This window comes from Triticum aestivum, chromosome 4B, assembly GCF_018294505.1.
Source record: "Triticum aestivum cultivar Chinese Spring chromosome 4B, IWGSC CS RefSeq v2.1, whole genome shotgun sequence".
Taxonomy (NCBI): Eukaryota; Viridiplantae; Streptophyta; class Magnoliopsida; order Poales; family Poaceae; genus Triticum; species Triticum aestivum.
Genome location: NC_057804.1, coordinates 435,226,188 through 435,249,093, shown reverse-complemented (window position 1 = coordinate 435,249,093; position 22,906 = coordinate 435,226,188).

Genomic DNA, 22,906 nt, shown 5'->3' with positions numbered 1-22,906 from the left:
ACCTTTGCTGAAAATAGGACATATGGAGTACCCGAATTTGCCGGAACGGAAGTTAATCGACATTCCGGCAAACTCAAGGGCCTCTCGGGGTACCTGCAAAATCATCACGACACGATGGTCGGAGACAAAACCCAGCAAACTAGCAAAATCATCACAAATTGTTTTCTGTTAAAGATGATCATCATCTTTACAAGTCTTTCTCAATGTGATCACAAGTAATTCAGAGGCATCACAAGTAATTCAGAGCATCACAAGGCATTAGTAGTTCAGTACATGAACAAGTTTTACAAACCCATATAAGAACAAGTGACTTCTAGTCCCATTGACACTCCTGGTTTTCTACAAACACCAAGTACTAGGGCACACAAAAGTTCTGAAATTTGTGTGCCTAACTGAATTAACTGAATTTTCAGTAACCGAATAAACTGAATTTTCAAAACTGCAAGAATACAATCGAGAAAAATCCAACAGCACTAGAACTGAGCTGATTGACAGTAGTTTTGTTCACTGTTATGTTGGCCTAACTGGATGTTGGCTATCTTTTATAGTGTCTCTGTTACATGCCAGTTTGGTCATTGCTAACTCTTGATGTAACTGATATTTTGATTCCTGAACCCCCGATATGCTGTTGTGGTTAATCCTAAGAGAAGATTTTGAACAATGAGAAGTCCATGGATATGTTGTGTTTCTGACTTCCGTTGAGGATCATGGAAATTGGATATGTGAGTGGTCGGTGGACCAACTTTTCACTAAAAATAACAGAAGAGTCCTTTGTTTTCCACTAAAATTATCAGTGTCATCTGGTTTCATGGCAATATTTATCTAGCATGTTCCGTATTGATTTCATTTTATTTTCTGTTCCATCATATTTCAGTTAGTACTAAGGTTCTTTTTTTAGGGAACTCAGTTAGTACTCAGTTTACAGAAACGGTTCGATGTCTATCATATACAACCATTTTCCCTGTTATAAAAGACATGAAAGATCACAACAATATTGATCTGAAAAGAACAGAAAAAAAAGAGAAATAGTATGTATGCAGTGGTGATTCTACCTTGCTTTCTCAGCCGTGGGTGATGATGTGCCTCTGTTCTGTTGTGTCTGCAGTGGTATGGAGATGAATGAATTGGTATTAGGTTCAAATATGATCGATGGATACTCTAACTGTCCCAGAAGCACAAGATGTATAATAATAACACAAGTGATAAATAACCTAAAAGAAGATAAATAACTTGAAGCACTAACAAACAACTTCAGCGGCACGATTTTTGCAGAACCACAACTTCAGAGATTTATAACACAGAAGCACAACTTCAGAAGAAAGAGTAACACATAACCCAAGTTTCCAAGTTAGAGGAGTTCGACAACGGATCTGACAGAAATGGCCCTGCGATGTCAGTGATGATGTGGAGTCTCAATTTACTCAAAAGACAGTGTTGTAACGACAGTAGCTGAATCTGGTTGCAGAAATACAATTTTCTCCATAATGCGCAGTCAACAACTTAATGAGTTCAGCAAAAGGTTTTAACTAAATATTCTGGAGGTGTGAGCATCAACAATAAATCTTCTCCAATGCTTTACACTTCCCAATGACAAAACAAAGTTGTATCTCTAGCCAAGTTTCAACATGAGCCAACCTCAAATCCTTCAACTTCTCACAACAGAAAATCATATCTATTCAGGTTGTGAGCGTTGTACGAGGAATCATAACCCACAACAGAACCCCAGAAGTTCTCCCTCGATCTCAAATTCAAACTTTTGGAGCTTCGTCCATCCTGGACCAAACTTTAGGTGGCCATACTAACTGACTCCCTTTCAGTTCTTTATTACATGATTTGCACCAGAAAAATCTTCACCACATGCATATATAATGTTGATCTCCTATATATGTTTTGCAAAAATTCTATATAATCCCACAAAAATATCGAAGACTAATGGCGAAGCTTCATAAAATTTGACTTAGGTCAAACTAATATGCAGAGTAAATAAAACAGAAAAAGTAGTTAAGTTTATTTTGACAATCACCCAATAACCCTGAAAGAACTGGCTCTACCCAACTTATATCCATCCAGAGGCCCAAAGAGAACTGACCCTTAATATATACTCCCTCCTTTAGTGATCTAAACATTCTCATATTTCTTGACGTGATCTAGCCCAAAGAGAACCGACCCTTAATTATATACTCCCCTTTAGTGATCTAAATACTCTTATATTTCTTTACGCGATCTAAACATTCTAATATTTCTTTATGCAGGGAGTACATGAACTAAAGCACTGTCATGTGTCATCCCATGGAAGAAACAGAGAATTGCAGAGCAAACTAATAATTCGTTTATTATTCATAAAGAACTGTACTGAATTACGTACACGAGCGAAAGCACTGTCATGTGTCGAAGATTAACCATGGTTAACATCCATGGAGCTGGTTGATGGCCAATTAACACGATGATTAGTACTAATGGCGAAGACTAACCATGGTTAATATCCATGGAGCTGGTTGATGGCTAATGAGTAATGAGAGGGGTTAGCTAGGCAGGCAGGCGGCAGACCTTGAGACGGGCTCGACGTTGATGGCGCGGCACTCGTAGCAGCCGGAGAGGCCGCGGAGGGAGGACGGGTGCCCCGGCGACAGTGGTGTGGACGGGGCGGGGTCGAGGTGGGGCAGCGGCGTCGGGGCGGGGTCGAGGCGGCGTCGGGGCGGCGGGGCAGCGTCGAGGCAGAGTCGGGGCGGCGGGGTCGCGTCGAGGCGGCGTCGGGGCGGCGGGGTCACATCGAGGTGGCGTCGGGGCGGCGTCCGGGCGGCGGGGTCGCGTCGAGGCGGCGGGGCAGCGTCGAGGTGGCGGGGACGGTGGCGTCGAGGGAGGCGGGGCGAGGGAGAGGGAAGGCGAGGAGAGGGCGAGGGAGGGAGAGGGCGAGGGCGAGGGCGAGGGCGAGGGCAGCGGCGGCGGCGGCGGTGGATCGAGAGGGAGAGAACTGGCGAGGGGGAGAGGGAAGGGGGGATCGGGCGAAGGGGGGATCGGGCGAAGGGGGATTGGGCCACAATACTAATGGCGCACCTCACCGTGGTGCGCCATTAGTATTTTTTTTATTTCAACTCGAGCCAAAAGGTTATGTACTACCAGAACCTATCCACGTCAAGCCCACTCTACTAGCTCGACTGGTCAGCAGCCAGTTCTCACACCAGGAGGTCCTGGGTTCGACTCCCAGGCTCCACAATTTTTTTTTATCATTTAAAAAGCTGTTTGATACTTATTTATGTTTAAATATGTTCAAACTTGTTTAAATAATAACAGTAATATTTTTTTATAAGACAGTAGCATTTAAAAAGCTGTTTCATACTTATTTTTTTTATAAGACGATGCGCGCGGTGCGGGGGGTCGGCGGCGGCGGTTGAGTAGGGGAATCGAGGGTGCGGTGGGTCGGCGGCGGCGGCCGGTGGACTTGGGGGGTGCTCGGCGCCGAGGGGGACCGGATCTGGCGAGGTGGGATAGCGGTCGAGATGGAGGGGGATCGAGGTGGGCTCCACAAATTTTTTTTAGCATTTAAAAAGCTGTTTGATACTTATTTGTGTTTAAATATGTTCAAACTTGTTTAAATAATAACAGTAATATTTTTTTATAAGACAGTAGCATTTAAAAAGCTGTTTGATACTAATTTTTTTTATAAGACGGTGCGCGGGGTGCGGGGGGTCGGCGGCGGCGGTTGGGTAGGGGAATTGAGGGTGCGGGGGGTCGGCGGCGGCGTCCGGTGGACTGGGGGGGTGCTCGGCGGCGAGGGGGGCCGGATCTGGCGAGGTGGGATAGCGATAGAGATGGAGGGGGATCGAGATCGAGTGTCCATGAAATTTAAAAATATTCATGATAGTTCAAAAAGTACCCATGAAATACAATCGAGAAATGAAGGCTACGATTTAAATACAATCGATCTTAGCTAGCTATCTGTTCACAATCTTCTTGCCCTTCTTTTTCGCAAATGGAGTTCTTCTATGGAACGGACGTCCTTTAGGTAGGGTGGTCCTGCTTCTTCTTGTGGTGTATGCTGCTACTTCATCATCGTCGTCATGTTCGATCCTCGGGTCACCGTACTTGTCGAACTCTTGCTCATTGGCTACTCCATCCATTCCGATGATCTTCCTTTTGCCTCTCCTCACGACAACACGACTGGGCTTTGGCGGGTCGGTAATGAAGAAGCATTGGTCCACTTGGGAAGCCAGTACCCATGGCTCCATTTTCGCGGTGACGTTTGCGCCCGCGGTCTTGGATTTGGCTTCGGGTATAACCATGGTGGTGAAATACCGGTCTTCTTTTATGACGTTCTTGGCCCATCTGACACGGAACATCGGGACCTTCTCTCCAGCGTAGCTCAGCTCCCAGATCTCCTCGATCCTTCCGTAGTATCTGTCCTTGTCGTTACCGGTGTAGGATTCCATCGTTACCCCGGAGTTCTGATAACCATCGCTCTTCATGTCCTTGGTCTCGGTGTAGAATGTGTAGCCGTTGATATCGTACGCCTCATAGGTCATCAGGTTGTGCTCGGCGCCCTGTGACAAGGCGAATATGAGTTGTTCTTCCGCGGAAGAATCCTCATGTAAAGGGTACGACAGAAGCTTATGCTTGAACCAACGCGTGAAACATGAGTTGTGCTCTTTGAGTGTATCTCCGTCCGTCCTCTGTTGGCCTCGGTCATTGTACGTCTTTTTAATAAAGGTTTTGTGCTCTACCACCCAAGGATCGACCACGTCTATGTGTTGTAGCGCGACTAGGTTTTCTCTTTCAAAGTCGGCGAGTCGACCCTCGAAGTCGACATGCATTTCACGGCGACCCTCACGGTGGCCCCATCCAGCGAGCCTGCCGAGGTGCCTGTTGACGGGCAGACCAACGGGGTTCTCGATGCCTAGATAATTCGTGCAGTAGGAGATGCACTCTTCGGTCAGAAAGCCCCTGGCTATGCTTCCTTCTGGACGTGACATGTTGCGAACGTATCCTTTGATGACACCATTCATCCTTTCGAACGGCATCATGCTGTGCAGGAACGTCGGCCCGAGTTGGATGATATCCTCCACTATATGGACCAGCAGATGCACCATAACGTCGAAGAATGCGGGCGGGAAGTACATCTCAAGCTCGCATAGTATCACCACGATCTCTTCCTGTAGCCTTCTGAGTTGCCTCACGCCAATCGACTTCCGAGAGATGACGTCGAAGAAGTTGCATAGGCCAAATAGCGTTTCACGGACGTGCGCGTCCATGATCCCACGGATTGCAACTGGAAGTATCTGCGTCATCAGCACGTGACAGTCGTGAGACTTCATCCCGCTGAACTTCTGCTTCGCTGGGTCTAGGTATCTGCTTATCTTCCCCGCGTAACCGTAAGGAAGTTTTACTCCTAGGAGGCAGGTGAAAAACTGCTCGATCTCCTCCTGACTTAGAGTGAAGCACGCGGGAGGGTAGTCATTTCCGGTCTTCTTGGCCTTTTTGCCTTTGCGACGACTTTCTGTGTCCTGCTTCGCCTCATCATCATCATCATCATCATCATCATCATCATCATCATCATCATCATCATCATCATATATAGCGTGAAGCTCCTGCCTGATGCCCATTGATTTCAAGTCTGCCCTTGCTTTCGGCCCATCTTTGGTCCTCTCTGGCATGTTGAGCAGGGTACCAAGCAGACTCTCGCACACGTTCTTCGTGATATGCATGACATCAAGGCTGTGAGGCACACGGTGGATCTTCCAGTACGGCAAGTCCCAGAAAACAGACCTCGTTTTCCATACCTTCAGCAGCGGCTCTGGCGCCTTTCGCTTCTTTCCCGGCTCTGGCGCCTTTTGCTTCTTTCCCGGCAGTGGGCAGTCTTTCCAATTTTTCAACAGCTTGTCTATTTCCTCGCCGCTCCTCGTACACGGGCGTTTTCGGGGTTCGGTTTCACCATCGAACAGATCCTTGCGTTTCCTCCACGGGTCATCGTCGCGAAGCCACCTTCGATGTCCCATGAACACGGTTTTCGAAGACCCGGGATCTCTATCTAGCTGGCGATACGTTGTGTCATCCATGCACCTTACGCATCCAGAAAATCCGTGGACTACCTGCCCCGCAAGATATCCGTAACCGAGATAGTCGTGCACCGTCGTGAGCAGTGCGGCTCTCATAGGGAAATATTCTTTCTCTGCGGCGTCCCACGTATTGGCTGGCGTTTTCCACAGCGTGTCAAGCTCCTCTTTCAGCAGCCCCAGATACAGATTGATGTCGTTCCCTGGTTGTTTCGGCCCTTCAATTAGCATACTCATGTGAATGTACTTCCTCTTCATGCACAACCAGGGGGGAAGGTTGTACATCCACACAAACACAGGCCAGGTGCTATGTGTGCTTCTCTGGCTGCCAAACGGATTGACTCCATCGGTGCTCGCGCCCAGCACGATGTTCCTTGGATCGTTCCCAAATTCTGGGTATTCGAAGTTCAATGCTTGCCACTGGCTCGCATCCTTAGGGTGACTCAGCATCTTGTCTTTTTTATCTATCTCCGGATCATTTGCGTCATCTTCTCGCTTCTTCTCCTCCCTATCCGCGTGCCAACGCAGGAGCTTTGCTACCTTAGGATCCGCGAAATACCGCTGCAGACGAGGAGTGATCGGAAAGTACCACACCACTTTTCGAGGAGCTTTCTTCCTCTTCTTGTATCGAGTGACACCGCACACCGGACATATTGTAGACTCCGCGTGCTCGTCCCGATAAATGATGCAATTGTTCATGCACACATGGTATTTCACGTGCGGTAAATCCAGAGGACACACGATTTTCTTCGCCTCCTCCAAACTGGTCGGGCACTTGTTCCCCTTGGGAAGACGTTCGTGCCAGAATGACATGTTCTCGTCGAAGCATGCGTCGGTCATTTTGTGTTTTACCTTCATCTCCAGGGCCATGAGCGTTACTTTCAGGCGGGTATCCTCGGGCCTGCATCCTTCATACAATGGAGTAACCGCGTCTAACTCAAGTTGATCCATCTTGGCTTTCTCTCGGGCGGCAGCTCTTGCGTTATCCGTCTGCTTGAGAAGCAGCTCTTGAATATGAGGGTCCTGCACCCAGCCCATCGATGGTCCAGCGTCGTCTGCTCTGCCGGCATCATCATCTTCATGATCATGCCCGTCGCCTGCTCCGGCATCTTCCTCATCATCATGTCCTGCATCTTCTACATGATGACTGTGTACAGCATCACAGTCGTGATCATCTCCTGGGGATTCTTCGTCTTCTCGCCCGCCCGAGCCGCGGTGGTTGTCTTGCTGCCCTTCCTCATTTCTTGCCCGGCCCGCATGGACGACTTCGTAGTCATCTTCATCACCTTGCCACCGATAGCCATCCATGAAACCACGCAACAGCAGGTGGTCCCGCACCTGCCCGGAATCCGGGTCCGCAATAAGGCTCTTCAGCTTGCATCTTCGACACGGACATCTTATCTCCGTCTCGTTCTTTTGAAGCATCTCGGCCTTCGCGGACCTCAAAAACCTATTCACGATGCCTTCGGTCATCGTGCGGACCATGGTCGCCTGCGGGGTAGAGCAAAACGATATTTTAGAACCAAACAAAAATTTGGCATGACTTTCCCTAAAAATAGGACCAAAAAGAATGCTTAATGCCAAAATTCTCGCCGAAACGGAAATGAATCAACATTCCGGCAAAATATTGGCAACTATCGCATATCAAATACCGGTACACCTCCAAACACAAACACATATGGAACACCACAAACATATGCAACACCACGAACATACATAGATCTAGCTAGGCCGTAAAAAGTGCATGTGCACATTGTTGTAAGGAGAACAACCTAAATATAGCTTCCCCCCTTACTTACCTATTAAAACAAGGTAATTTAACCACTTAATTTGAATGAATCTATGGTGGAAATGAGGTGAAAAAGAGGAGGCACCCGAGACAAGGAGGAGGTGGAGAGAATGAAGTGGGGAGAAAGTGAGTGTGTGGGTAGGAGAGGCTGTCCCAAATATCTTGTTGCTGCCCACTTACTAATGGCGCACCTCTTGCATGGTGCGCCATTAGTAGTTACAACTACTAATGGCGCACTTAAGCAGGATGCGCCATTAGTATGTTTGGATAGGCGCACTAGTTCAAAAAAAAAATTCTGTACTAATGGTGCACCCACTGCCTGGTGCGCCATTAGTAGTTACAACTACTAATGGCGCACTTGGGCAGGATGCGCCATTAGTATGTTTGGATAGGCGCATTAGTTCAAAAAAAAATTTCTATACTAATGGCGCACCTGCTGCCTGGTGCGCCATTAGTAGTTACAACTACTAATGGCGCACTTTGCCCGGATGCGCCATTAGTATGTTTGGACAGGCGCACTAGTTAAAAAAAAATTTGATACTAATGGCGCACCCATAGCATGGTGCGCCATTAGTAGTTTAAACTCTAATGGCGCATCAGATTGTGGTGCGCCATTAGTATATACTAATGGCGCACCATCTTTCTGGTGCGCCATTAGTGTCAATCCCATCTATAGCCCTTTTCCTAGTAGTGGAGCGCGCGTATATAAATTTGATCCCATGCTATTCGAGATTGTGATCTCCCCGTCTCAAAAGTTTTTCTTGGACGATGACTAGGGTGATTCCTAGCATCAAGAGGTAGGATGGGTGTGTACCGGTTAGCTGTGTTTTCTTCTGAAATACCGTAAACGGAACTAGTCCTTCGTGACTACGGAAATCCGTTGACTGTGGGAAAAATTTTGTACAAACTCTGCAGAGTCATATATTCCTCCAAATCATCTCTTCCATGTCAAGTTTCGTTCCTTCTTATCCTAATCAATTGTCAGCTTTGATGACAGAGACTCCGGTGAATCGCATGAGTGCTAAGTCCGGTTAAATGATCACTCCTGTGGATGGACTAACCTGTTTGTTTTCATGAATTGAATGTTTATTATGAGTATTATGTACTTGTGAATAAAAGCCCTTTATGTGATGTCGCTCAGACGTCCGACTGTGGCATTTCTTTTAAAGCCCTTTTTGTGATGTCGCTCAGACGTCCGACTGTGGCATTTCTTTTAAAGCCCTTTCTGCGATGTCGCTCAGACGTCCGACTGTGGCATTTCTTTTAAAGCCCTTTTTGTGATGTCGCTCAGACGTCCGACTGTGGCATTTCTTTTAAAGCCCTTTCTGCGATGTCGCTCAGACGTCCGACTGTGGCATTTCTTTTAAAGCCCTTTCTACGATGTCGCTCAGACGTCCGACTGTGGCATTTCTTTTAAAGCCCTTTTTGCGATGCCGCTCAGACGTCTGACGGTGGCATTTCTTTTAAAGCCCTTTCTGCGATGTCGCTCAGACGTCCGACCGTGGCATTTCTTTTAAAAGCCCTTTATGTGGTGTCGCTAAGATGCCCGACTGTGGCATCATTTCCTTATATTTTTTTTGTTCACCCTTCGAGGCGTCGCTTCAGACACCCGATCGATCCTTATTTATGTTCTGTGGAATTTCAGGCGGACTACCGCCGTTTTCCCTTCTTACTCACCCGTTATGCCAATTTTATTTATTGTGCATTAATGAATTAATCATGTTGCATCCATGGATGCATTTGTTATATCTTACGTACGAACTGTCTTGCGAGTACTTTCAAAGTACTCACTGGCTTGTTGATTTGGCCAGATGCTGACGAAGGCGATCTCATGGATGAAGAGTTCGATAGCGAGTCCGACACTTAGAGGAGTCCCAGTCAGTCTCGTGCGACCCTGGATTTGGCCACTGTTTTATATCCGCTTCCGCTACCAAATAAATTCATCGAGCCTCTCCTCGACGCTCGATGAGATGACAGACGTAGAGTCTTGTATTTCTCTCCCCGCTGTGTTTTTCCACCACCAGCCTATCCTTGAGTCAGTAGTATGTCTCCACACCACTGTGTTCTGTCCGCCATTATGTATGATTATTGGCGTGCTTGTAATAATTTGGTTGAGCAACCGTAGTTCGACCCTGTAATATATTTTATGCTACTGGCTTATTGTATCAAGAATTTGTCTGCCAGTGTGGAGGATTTCTCTCATACTGGACTCAAAAGACTGGTTTATCAATAAATATTTTTATTGGAAAACCGGTCGTGACAGTACGCGTAATGTCGGTCCGGGCCGCTTCATCCAACAATACCACCGAACCAAAGTATGACTTGCTGGTAAGCAGTATGACTTGTATCGCCCCCAACTCACTTGTGTTCTACTCGTGCATATAACATCAGAGCATAAAACCTAGGCTCGGATGCCACTGTTGGGGAACGTAGTAATTTCAAAAAAAATTCCTACGTCCACACAAGATCATGGTGATGGCATAGCAACGAGAGGGGAGAGTGTTGTCCACGTACCCTCGTAGACCGTAAGCGGAAGCGTTATGACAACGCGGTTGATGTAGTCGTACGTCTTCACGATCTGACCGATCCAAGTACCGACGTACGGCACCTCCGAGTTCAGCACACGTTCGGCTCGATGACGATCCCCGGGCTCCGATCCAGCAAAGCTTCGGGGATGAGTTCCGTCAGCACGACGGCGTGGTGATGATGATGATGCTCTACCGGCGCAGGGCTTCACCTAAACTCCGCGACGATATGACCGAGGTGGAATATGGTGGAGGGGGGCACCGCACACGGCTAAGGAACGATCCGTAGATCAACTTGTGTTGTCCATGGGGTGCCCCCTGCCCCCGTATATAAAGGAGTGAAGGAGGGGAGGGCCGTCCCTCTCTATGGCGCGCCCTAGGGGAGTCCTACTCCCACCTGGAGTAGGATTCCCCTTTTCCTAGTCCAACTAGGTGTCCTTCCAAGTAGTAGGAGTAGGAGACAAGGAAGGGGAAGAGGGAAGAGAAGGAAGGAGGGGGCGCCGCCCCTCCCCCTAGTCCAATTCGGACTAGTCAATGGGGGGGGGGGGGGCGGCCTGCCTCTCCCTCTCCCCTAAAGCCCAATAAGGCCCATATACTTCTTCCCCCGTATCCCTGTAACTCCCCGGTACTCCGAAAAATACCCGAATCACTCGGAACCTTTCCGAACTCCGAATATAGTCGTCCAATATATCGATCTTTATGTCTCGACCATTTCGAGACTCCTCGTCATGTCCCCGATCTCATCCGGGACTCCGAACTCCTTTGGTACATCAAAACTCATAAACTCATAATATAACTGTCATTGAAACCTTAAGCGTGCGGACCCTACGGGTTCGAGAACTATGTAGACATGACCTAGAACTATTCTTGGTCAATAACCAATAGCGGAACCTGGATGCTCATATTGGCTCCTACATATTCTACGAAGATCTTTATCGGTCAAACCGCATAACAACATACGTTGTTCCCTTTGTCATCGGTATGTTACTTGCCCGAGATTCGATCGTCGGTATCCAATACCTAGTTCAATCTCGTTACCGGCAAGTCTCTTTACTCGTTACGTAATGCATCATTCCATAACTAACTCATTAGCTACATTGCTTGCAAGGCTTATAGTGATGTGCATTACCGAGAGGGCCTAGAGATACCTCTCCGACAATCGGAGTGACAAAACCTAATCTCGAAATACGCCAACCCAACATGTACCTTTGGAGACACCTGCAGTACTCCTTTATAATCACCCAGTTACGTTGTGACGTTTGGTAGCACCCAAAGTGTTCCTCCGGCAAACGGGAGTTGCATAATCTCATAGTTACAGGAACATGTATAAGTCATGAAGAAAGCAATAGCAACATACTAAACGATCAAGTGCTAGGCTAATGGAATGGGTCATGTCAATCACATCATTCTCCTAATGATGTGATCCCGTTAATCAAATGACAACTCATGTCTATGGCTAGGAAACTTAACCATCTTTGATTCACGAGCTAGTCAAGTAGAGGCATACTAGTGACACTATGTTTGTCTATGTATTCACACATGTATTATGTTTCCGGTTAATACAGTTCTAGAATGAATAATAAACATTTATCATGATATAAGGAAATAAATAATAACTTTATTATTGCCTCTAGGGCATATTTCCTTCAGCACCATCGAGCAGTCTTCTTGAAGCTTGACTTCCACAAAGCGTATGATACTGTCCACTGGCCCTTCTTGCAAGAAGTGCTGCTCCGTAAGGGCTTTGACGACCGATAGGTGACTCGAATTATGCAATTGGTCTCCTGCGGTCAGACTGCGGTGAACATCAACAGTGAGATTGGGCCATACTTCCCCACCCTCTGTGGGGTTCGTCAGGGTGACCCGTTCTCGCCGTTCCTGTTCAACATGGTGGTGGATGCCCTGGCCGCTATCCTCGACAAGGCCAAGTATGCAACATCGCGTTGAGCCCTGGAAAGGGTGCTGGTTGTCGAAGGCTGCTCATGTGATCCTCATCAACTCCTCGCTCGCCAGCCTTCTCTGGTTCCTCATGAGCTTCTATAGCCTTCATGAGACGCTCCATAAGGAAATTGCTAAGTACCAGTCCAGATTCTTCTGGGCTGGCAAGGATGACAAGCAAAAGTACCACATGGTGAGCTGGCCGGACATCTGCAAACCCAAGGACCAGGGTGGTCTTGGGATTTTGTCCTCCCTGTGCATGAACATTGCCCTCCTGACCCGTTGGCTCTAGCGCATTGCTAATGGCGACAGAGGCGTTTGGCTCACCATCATCCGGAACAAGTACCTTCGTGGACAACCTCTTGCATTCTATCAGCGATCGGGCAGCTCCCAGTTTTGGCAGGCCGTCATCCAGCTGCTCCCTGTGCTTCACATTGGCACTTCCATCTCGGTTGGTACTGTGTCCGCGACCCTGTTCTGGTTTGATCGGTGGATTGGCGACATCCCTCTGGTCGCTCGTTTTCCGGAGCTATTCGCCATTGCTGTTGACCCTCGGGTCTCTGTCGAGTCGGCCCTTATTGACTTAGGGCGCCTCGCTTTTCGCCGCCCCTTTGGCCTGCCCGAAATGGCCGCCTGGGATGCCCTCCTCCAGGACATCGCCCTTCTCCCGATGAGCATCAACGACACCCCGGACGCCATCTCTTGGCGTCTGGAGTCTTCCGGCTGCTTCTCCACCAAATCCCTATACACAGCCATCGCCCCCTTGCCCACCCCCGAGCCCTTCAGTCTGATCTGGGACATCCGCTTGCCCCTGAAAATCAGGATCTTCCTGTGGCAATGGATCCGTGGCCGCCTCCCTTCCGGAGTAGAGGTCCTCAAGCGTAATGGACTCGGAGATGGGCTTTGCCCCCTGTGCGGCACAGTGGAAGATGCTAATCACATCTTCTTCACGTGCTCTACGACCCAGTTTCTTTGGTCCAGTTTCCGCGAGACGGTTGGAGGCCAGTGGTGCAACTCCAACTTCCCTGACCTTCTCGCGGAGATCCATCCCTCCCCCCTTGCTACCGTCATATCAGATGGCTCTGCGTTAGGGTCCTCACCTGGACGCTTTGGACTGTTCTCAATAAGCTTGTCATCCAAAAGGTGCCTCTTAGACGCGCTAGTGACGCCATTTTTAAAATGTGTGGGTACTTGCAGCTTTGGCGGCCGCCTAGCCGCCCTCAGGATCGGGACGTCATCAACACCCTCCTCGCCGACCTTCGATCGCTCGCCTTCCGCTTGGCACCTCCGCTACCTCCGCCCCGGAGCCCGACTAGATGCTACTTTGCACCTCGTGTGTGTGTGCTTTTTCTGTTCTCAGGGCTTGTTGAGCTGTGCCCTCAACATTAACCCTTTTAGATCCTGTGTGTACTGAGACTTGTGTGTTTGTGTGTGTGTGTGAACCTATGTGGAATGTTGGCTTGGGAGTTGCTTTATAATATAAAGCGGGGCGAAAGCCTTTTTCGGTAAAATAGTTCCCGAACTTCCATTTGGGGGTGACATTTGGACTTTGGCTTCCTTTGAATTTTGTTGCGATTGTTGGGTGGGCAACTGAAAAGTGTCTCCAAAACCCAGAGAGTAATGGTGTTGGAAATATGCCCTAGAGGCAATAATAAAAGGATTATTATTATATTTCCTTGTTCATGATAATTGTCTTTTATTCATGCTATAATTGTATTATCCGGAAATTGTAATACACGTGTGAATACATAAACCACAATACGTCCCTAGTAAGCCTCTAGTTGACTAGCTCGTTGGTCAACTGATAGTCATGGTTTCCTGACTATGGACATTAGATGTCGTTGACAACGGGATCACATCATTAGGAGAATGATGTGATGGACAAGACCCAATCCTAAGCATAGCACAAGATCGTGTAGTTCGTTTTGCTAGAGCTTTTCCAATGTCAAGTATCTCTTCCTTAGACCATGAGATCGTGTAACTCCCGGATACCGTAGGAGTGCTTTGGGTGTACCAAACGTCACAACGTAACTGGGTGACTATAAAGGTGCACTACAGGTATCTCCGAAAGTGTCTGTTGGGTTGACACGGATCGAGACTGGGATTTGTCACTCCGTATTACGGAGAGGTATCACTGGGCCCACTCGGTAGTGCATCATCATAATGAGCTCAAAGTGACCAAGTGTCTGGTCACGGGATCATGCATTACGGTACGAGTAAAGTGACTTGCCGGTAACGAGATTGAACGAGGTATTGGGATACCGACGATCGAATCTCGGGCAAGTAACATACCGTCTGACAAAGGGAATAGTATACGGGGTTGCTTGAATCCTCGACATCGTGGTTCATCCGATGAGATCATCGAGGAGTATGTGGGAGCCAACATGGGTATCCAGATCCCGCTGTTGGTTATTGACCGGAGAGCCGTCTCGGTCATGTCTGCATGTCTCCCGAACCCGTAGGGTCTACACACTTAAGGTTCGGTGACGCTAGGGTTGTATGAATATGAGTATGCAGCAAACCGAATGTTGTTCGGAGTCCCGGATGAGATCCCGGACGTCACGAGGAGTTCCGGAATGGTCCGGAGGTAAAGAATTATATATAGGAAGTGCTGTTTCGGCCATCGGGAAAGTTTCGGGGTCACCCGGTATTGTACCGGGACCACCGGAAGGGTCCCGGGGGTCCACCGGGTGGGGCCACCTATCCCGGAGGGCCCCGTGGGCTGAAGTGGGAGGGGAACCAGCCCCTAGTGGGCTGGTGCGCCCCCCTTGGCCCCCCTGCGCCTAGGGTTGGAAACCCTAGGTGGGGGGGGCGCACCACTTGCCTTGGGGGGCACTCCACCCCCCTGGCCGCCGCCCCCTTGGGAGATTGCATCTCCCAGGGCCGGCGCCCCCCCTGGGGGCCTATATAAAGGAGGGCAGGGGGAGGGCAGCCGCACCCTGTGTCTTGGCGCCTCCCTCCCCCTGCTACACCTCGTCCTCCTCCCGCAGCAGCTTGGCGAAGCCCTGCCGGAGTTCTGCTGCATCCACCACCACGCCGTTGTGCTGCTGGATCATCATCAACCTCTCCTTCCCCCTTGCTGGATCAAGAAGGAGGAGACGTCATCCGCTCCGTACGTGTGTTGAACGCGGAGGTGCTGTCCGTTCGGCACTTGGTCATCGGTGATTTGAATCACGGCGAGTACGACTCCATCATCACCGTTCTCTTGAACGCTTCCGCACGCGATCTACAAGTGGTATGTAGATGCAATCTCTCTCCCATGACTCGTTGCTTAGATGAACTCATAGATGGATCTTGGTGAAACCGTAGGAAAATTTTTAATTTTCTGCAACGTTCCCCAACAGTGGCATCATGAGCTAGGTCTATGCGTAGTTCTCTATTGCACGAGTAGAACACAATTTTGTTGTGGGCGTAGATCTTGTCAACTTGCTTGCCGCTACTAGTCTTTTCTTGCTTCAGCGGTATTGTGGGATGAAGCGGCCCGGACCGACCTTACACGTACGCTTACGTGAGACAGGTTCCACCGACTGACATGCACTAGTTGCATAAGGTGGCTAGCGGGTGTCTGTCTCTCCTACTTTAGTTGGAGCGGATTAGATGAAAAGGGTCCTTATGAAGGGTAAATAGAAGTTGACAAAATCACGTTGTGGTTATTCGTAGGTAAGAAAACGTTCTTGCTAGAACCCAATTGCAGCCACGTAAAAGATGCAACAACAATTAGAGGACGTCTAACTTGTTTTTGCAGCAATTGTCATGTGATGTGATATGGCCAGAAGTTGTGATGAATGATGAATGATATATTGTGATGTATGAGATCATGTTCTTGTAATAGGAATCACGACTTGCATGTCGATGAGTATGACAACCGGCAGGAGCCATAGGAGTTGTCTTTATTTTTGTATGACCTGCGTGTCATTGAAGAACGCCATGTAAATTACTTTACTTTATTGCTAAACGCGTTAGCCATAGAAGTAGAAGTAGTCGTTGGCGTGACAACTTCATGAAGACACGATGATGGAGATCATGATGATGGAGATCATGGTGTCATGCCGGTGACGAAGATGATCATGGAGCCCCGAAGATGGAGATCGAAGGAGCTATATGATATTGGCCATATCATGTCACTACTTATATAATTGCATGTGATGTTTATTATGTTTATGCATCTTGTTTACTTAGAACGACGGTAGTAAATAAGATGATCCCTTATAATAATTTCAAGAAAGTGTTCCCCCTAACTGTGCGCCGTTGCTAAAGTTCGTCGTTTCGAAGCACCACGTGATGATCGGGTGTGATAGATCCTTACGTTCACATACAACGGGTGTAAGACAGTTTTACACATGCAGAAACACTTAGGGTTAACTTGACGAGCCTAGCATGTACAGACATGGCCTCGGAACACAAGAGACCGAAAGGTCGAACATGAGTCGTATGGAAGATACGATCAACATGGAGATGTTCACCGATGATGACTAGTCCGTCTCACGTGATGATCGGACACGGCCTAGTCGACTCGGATCGTGTAACACTTAGATGACTAGAGGGATGTCAATCTGAGTGGGAGTTCATTAAATAATTTGATTAGATGAACTTAATTATCATGAACTTAGTCTAAAGTCTTTGCAAAATATGTCTTGTAGATCAAATGGCCAACGCTCATGTCAACATGAACTTCAACGCGTTCCTAGAGAAAACCAAGCTGAAAGATGATGGCAGCAACTATTCGGACTGGGTCCGGAACCTGAGGATCATCCTCATAGCAGCCAAGAAAGATTATGTCCTAGATGCACCGCTAGGTGAAGCACCCATCCCAGAGAACCAAGACGTTATGAACACTTGGCAATCACGTGCTGATGATTACTCCCTCGTTCAGTGCGGCATGCTTTACAGCTTAGAACCGGGGCTCCAAAAGCGTTTTGAGCGACACGGAGCATATGAGATGTTCGAGGAGCTGAAAATGGTTTTTCAAGCTCATGCCCGGGTCGAGAGATATGAAGTCTCCGACAAGTTCTATAGTTGTAAGATGGAGGAAAACAGTTCTGTCAGTGAGCACATACTCAAAATGTCTGGGTTGCACAACCGCCTGTCCCAGCTGGAGATCAACCTCCCGGACGAGGCGGTCATTGACAGAATCCTTCAGTCGCTCCCACCGAGCTACAAGAGCTTTGTGTTGAACTACAATATGCAGGGGATGGTGAAGACCATTCCTGAAGTATTTTCAATGCTGAAGTCAGCAGAGGTTGAAATCAAGAAAGAACATCAAGTGTTGATGGTCAATAAGACCACTAAGTTCAAGAAGGGCAAGGGTAAGAAGAACTTCAAGAAGGACGGCAAAGATGTTGCCGCGCCCGGTAAGCCAGTTGCCGGGAAGAAGTCAAAGAATGGACCCAAGCCTGAGACTGAGTGCTTTTATTGCAAAGGGAAGGGTCACTGGAAGCGGAACTGCCCCAAATACTTAGCGGACAAGAAGGCCGGCAACACTAAAGGTATATTTGATATACATGTAATTGATGTGTACCTTACCAGTACTCGTAGTAACTCCTGGGTATTTGATACCGGTGCCGTTGCTCATATTTGTAACTCACAGCAGGAGCTGCGGAATAAGCGGAGACTGGCGAAGGACGAGGTGACGATGCGCGTCGGGAATGGTTCCAAGGTCGATGTGATCGCCGTCGGCACGCTACCTCTACATTTACCTACGGGATTAGTTTTAAACCTCAATAATTGTTATTTAGTGCCAAGTTTGAGCATGAACATTGTATCTGGATCTCGTTTGATGCGAGATGGCTACTCATTTAAATCCGAGAATAATGGTTGTTCTATTTATATGAGAGATATGTTTTATGGTCATGCCCCGATGGTCAATGGTTTATTCTTAATGAATCTCGAACGTAATGTTACACATATTCATAGTGTGAATACCAAAAGATGTAAAGTTGATAACGATAGTCCCACATACTTGTGGCACTGCCGCCTTGGTCACATTGGTGTCAAGCGCATGAAGAAGCTCCATGCTGATGGACTTTTAGAGTCTCTCGATTATGAATCATTTGACACATGCGAACCATGCCTCATGGGCAAAATGACCAAGACTCCGTTCTCCGGAACAATGGAGCGAGCAACCAACTTATTGGAAATCATACATACTGATGTGTGTGGTCCAATGAGCGTTGAGGCTCGCGGAGGATATCGTTATGTTCTCACTCTCACTGATGACTTGAGTAGATATGGGTATGTCTACTTGATGAAACACAAGTCTGAGACCTTTGAAAAGTTCAAGGAATTTCAGAATGAAGTAGAGAATCAACGTGACCGAAAGATAAAATTCTTACGATCGGATCGTGGAGGAGAATATTTAAGTCACGAATTTGGTACACACTTAAGAAATGTGGAATCGTTTCACAACTCACGCCGCCTGGAACACCTCAGCGTAACGGTGTGTCCGAACGTCGTAATCGCACTCTATTGGATATGGTGCGATCTATGATGTCTCTTACCGATTTACCGCTATCATTTTGGGGATACGCTCTAGAGACAGCTACATTCACTTTAAATAGGGCACCGTCTAAATCCGTTGAGACGACACCGTATGAATTATGGTTTGGGAAGAAACCTAAGCTGTCGTTTCTAAAAGTTTGGGGATGCGATGCTTATGTCAAGAAACTTCAACCTGAAAAGCTCGAACCCAAGTCGGAAAAATGCGTCTTCATAGGATACCCTAAGGAAACCATTGGGTATACCTTCTACTTAAGATCCGAAGGCAAGATCTTTGTTGCCAAGAACGGATCCTTTCTGGAAAAAGAGTTTCTCTCGAAAGGAGTAAGTGGGAGGAAAGTAGAACTCGATGAAGTACTACCTCTTGAACCGGAAAGTAGTGCAGCTCAGGAAAATGTTCCTGTGGTGCCTACACCGACTGGAGAGGAAATTAATGATGATGATCAAGGTACTTCGGATCAAGTTGCTACTGAACTTCGTAGGTCCACAAGGACACGTTCCACACCAGAGTGGTATGGCAACCCTGTCCTGGAAATCATGTTGTTAGACAACGGTGAACCTTCGAACTATGAAGAAGCGATGGCGGGCCCAGATTCCAACAAATGGCTAGAAGCCATGCAATCCGAGATAGAATCCATGTATGAAAACAAAGTATGGACTTTGACTGACTTGCCCGATGATCGGCGAGCGATAGAAAACAAATGGATCTTTAAGAAGAAGACGGACGCGGATGGTAATGTCACCATCTATAAAGCTCGACTTGTCGCTAAGGGTTATCGGCAAGTTCAAGGGATTGACTACGATGAGACTTTCTCTCCCGTAGCGAAGCTTAAGTCCGTCCGAATCATGTTAGCAATTGCCGCATACTATGATTATGAGATATGGCAGATGGACGTCAAAACGGCATTCCTTAACGGTTATCTTAAGGAAGAGCTGTATATGATGCAGCCGGAAGGTTTTGTCGATCCTAAGAATGCTAACAAAGTATGCAAGCTCCAGCGATCCATTTATGGGCTGGTGCAAGCATCTCGGAGTTGGAACATTCGCTTTGATGAGATGATCAAAGCGTTTGGGTTTATGCAGACTTATGGAGAAGCCTGCGTTTACAAGAAAGTGAGTGGGAGCTCTGTAGCATTTCTCATATTATATGTAGATGACATACTTTTGATGGGAAATGATATAGAATTCTTGGACAGCATTAAGGCCTACTTGAATAAGTGTTTTTCAATGAAGGACCTTGGAGAAGCTGCTTACATATTAGGCATCAAAATCTATAGGGATAGATCGAGACGCCTCATAGGTCTTTCACAAAGCACATACCTTGATAAGATTTTGAAGAAGTTCAAAATGGATCAGTCCAAGAAAGGGTTCTTGCCTGTATTGCAAGGTGTGAGATTGAGCTCGGCTCAATGCCCGACCACGGCAAAAGATAAAGAAGAGATGAGTGTCATCCCCTATGCCTCAGCCATAGGATCTATTATGTATGCCATGCTGTGTACCAGACCTGATGTAAACCTTGCCGTAAGTTTGGTAGGAAGGTACCAAAGTAATCCCGGCAAGGAACACTGGACAGCGGTCAAGAATATCCTGAAGTACCTGAAAAGGACAAAGGACATGTTTCTCGTTTATGGAGGTGACGAAGAGCTCGTCGTAAAGGGTTACGTCGACGCTAGCTTCGACACAGATCTGGATGACTCTAAGTCACAAACCGGATACGTGTATATGTTGAATGGTGGGGCAGTAAGCTGGTGCAGCTGCAAGCAGAGCGTCGTGGCGGGATCTACATGTGAAGCGGAGTACATGGCAGCCTCGGAGGCAGCGCATGAAGCAATTTGGGTGAAGGAGTTCATCACCGACCTAGGAGTCATACCCAATGCGTCGGGGCCGATCAAACTCTTCTGTGACAACACTGGAGCTATTGCCCTTGCCAAGGAGCCCAGGTTTCACAAGAAGACCAGGCACATCAAGCGTCGTTTCAACTCCATCCGTGAAAATGTTCAAGATGGAGACATAGATATTTGCAAAGTACATACGGATCTGAATGTCGCAGATCCGTTGACTAAACCTCTTCCGCGAGCAAAACATGATCAACACCAGAACTCTATGGGTGTTCGATTCATCACAATGTAACTAGATTATTGACTCTAGTGCAAGTGGGAGACTGTTGGAAATATGCCCTAGAGGCAATAATAAAAGGATTATTATTATATTTCCTTGTTCATGATAATTGTCTTTTATTCATGCTATAATTGTATTATCCGGAAATCGTAATACACGTGTGAATACATAGACCACAATACGTCCCTAGTAAGCCTCTAGTTGACTAGCTCGTTGGTCAACAGATAGTCATGGTTTCCTGACTATGGACATTAGATGTCGTTGACAACGGGATCACATCATTAGGAGAATGATGTGATGGACAAGACCCAATCCTAAGCATAGCACAAGATCGTGTAGTTCGTTTTGCTAGAGCTTTTCCAATGTCAAGTATCTCTTCCTTAGACCATGAGATCGTGTAACTCCCGGATACCGTAGGAGTGCTTTGGGTGTACCAAACGTCACAACGTAACTGGGTGACTATAAAGGTGCACTACAGGTATCTCCGAAAGTGTCTGTTGGGTTGACACGGATCGAGACTGGGATTTGTCACTCCGTATTACGGAGAGGTATCACTGGGCCCACTCGGTAGTGCATCATCATAATGAGCTCAAAGTGACCAAGTGTCTGGTCACGGGATCATGCATTACGGTACGAGTAAAGTGACTTGCCGGTAACGAGATTGAACAAGGTATTGGGATACCGACGATCGAATCTCGGGCAAGTAACATACCGTCTGACAAAGGGAATAGTATACGGGGTTGCTTGAATCCTCGACATCGTGGTTCATCCGATGAGATCATCGAGGAGTATGTGGGAGCCAACATGGGTATCCAGATCCCGCTGTTGGTTATTGACCGGAGAGCCGTCTCGGTCATGTCTGCATGTCTCCCGAACCCGTAGGGTCTACACACTTAAGGTTCGGTGACGCTAGGGTTGTATGAATATGAGTATGCAGCAAACCGAATGTTGTTCGGAGTCCCGGATGAGATCCCGGACGTCACGAGGAGTTCCGGAATGGTCCGGAGGTAAAGAATTATATATAGGAAGTGTTGTTTCGGCCATCGGGAAAGTTTCGGGGTCACCCGGTATTGTACCGGGACCACCGGAAGGGTCCCGGGGGTCCACCGGGTGGGGCCACCTATCCCGGAGGGCCCCGTGGGCTGAAGTGGGAGGGGAACCAGCCCCTAGTGGGCTGGTGCGCCCCCCTTGGCCCCCCTGCGCCTAGGGTTGGAAACCCTAGGTGGGGGGGGGGCGCACCACTTGCCTTGGGGGGCACTCCACCCCCCTGGCCGCCGCCCCCTTGGGAGATTGCATCTCCCAGGGCCGGCGCCCCCCCTGGGGGCCTATATAAAGGAGGGCAGGGGGAGGGCAGCCGCACCCTTGTGTCTTTGGCCCCTCCCTCCCCTGCTACACCCCGTCCTCCTCCCGCAGCAGCTTGGCGAAGCCCTGCCGGAGTTCTGCTGCATCCACCACCACGCCGTTGTGCTGCTGGATCATCATCAACCTCTCCTTCCCCCTTGCTGGATCAAGAAGGAGGAGACGTCATCCGCTCCGTACGTGTGTTGAACGTGGAGGTGCTGTCCGTTCGGCACTTGGTCATCGGTGATTTGAATCACGACGAGTACGACTCCATCATCACCGTTCTCTTGAACGCTTCCGCACGCGATCTACAAGTGGTATGTAGATGCAATCTCTCTCCCATGACTCGTTGCTTAGATGAACTCATAGATGGATCTTGGTGAAATTGTAGGAAAATTTTAATTTTCTGCAACGTTCCCCAACAAATGGTGCGCGCTCCATATCTCATATGGAGATTTGAGATATGATGACTCTGCTAGAGTTGCTCTAAAGACGCAATTGCAACCATTTCAGCATAACAAACATGTAAAGGATCACATCTTGTTGAAGTTAACGTAGTAGTTTTGGAGTTTCAACCCGACGGTGCGGTCATGAGACGGCGGATTTGTTCGGAATGGGAGCACACTTGGGAGATCGGAATGGTTGGGGGGGGG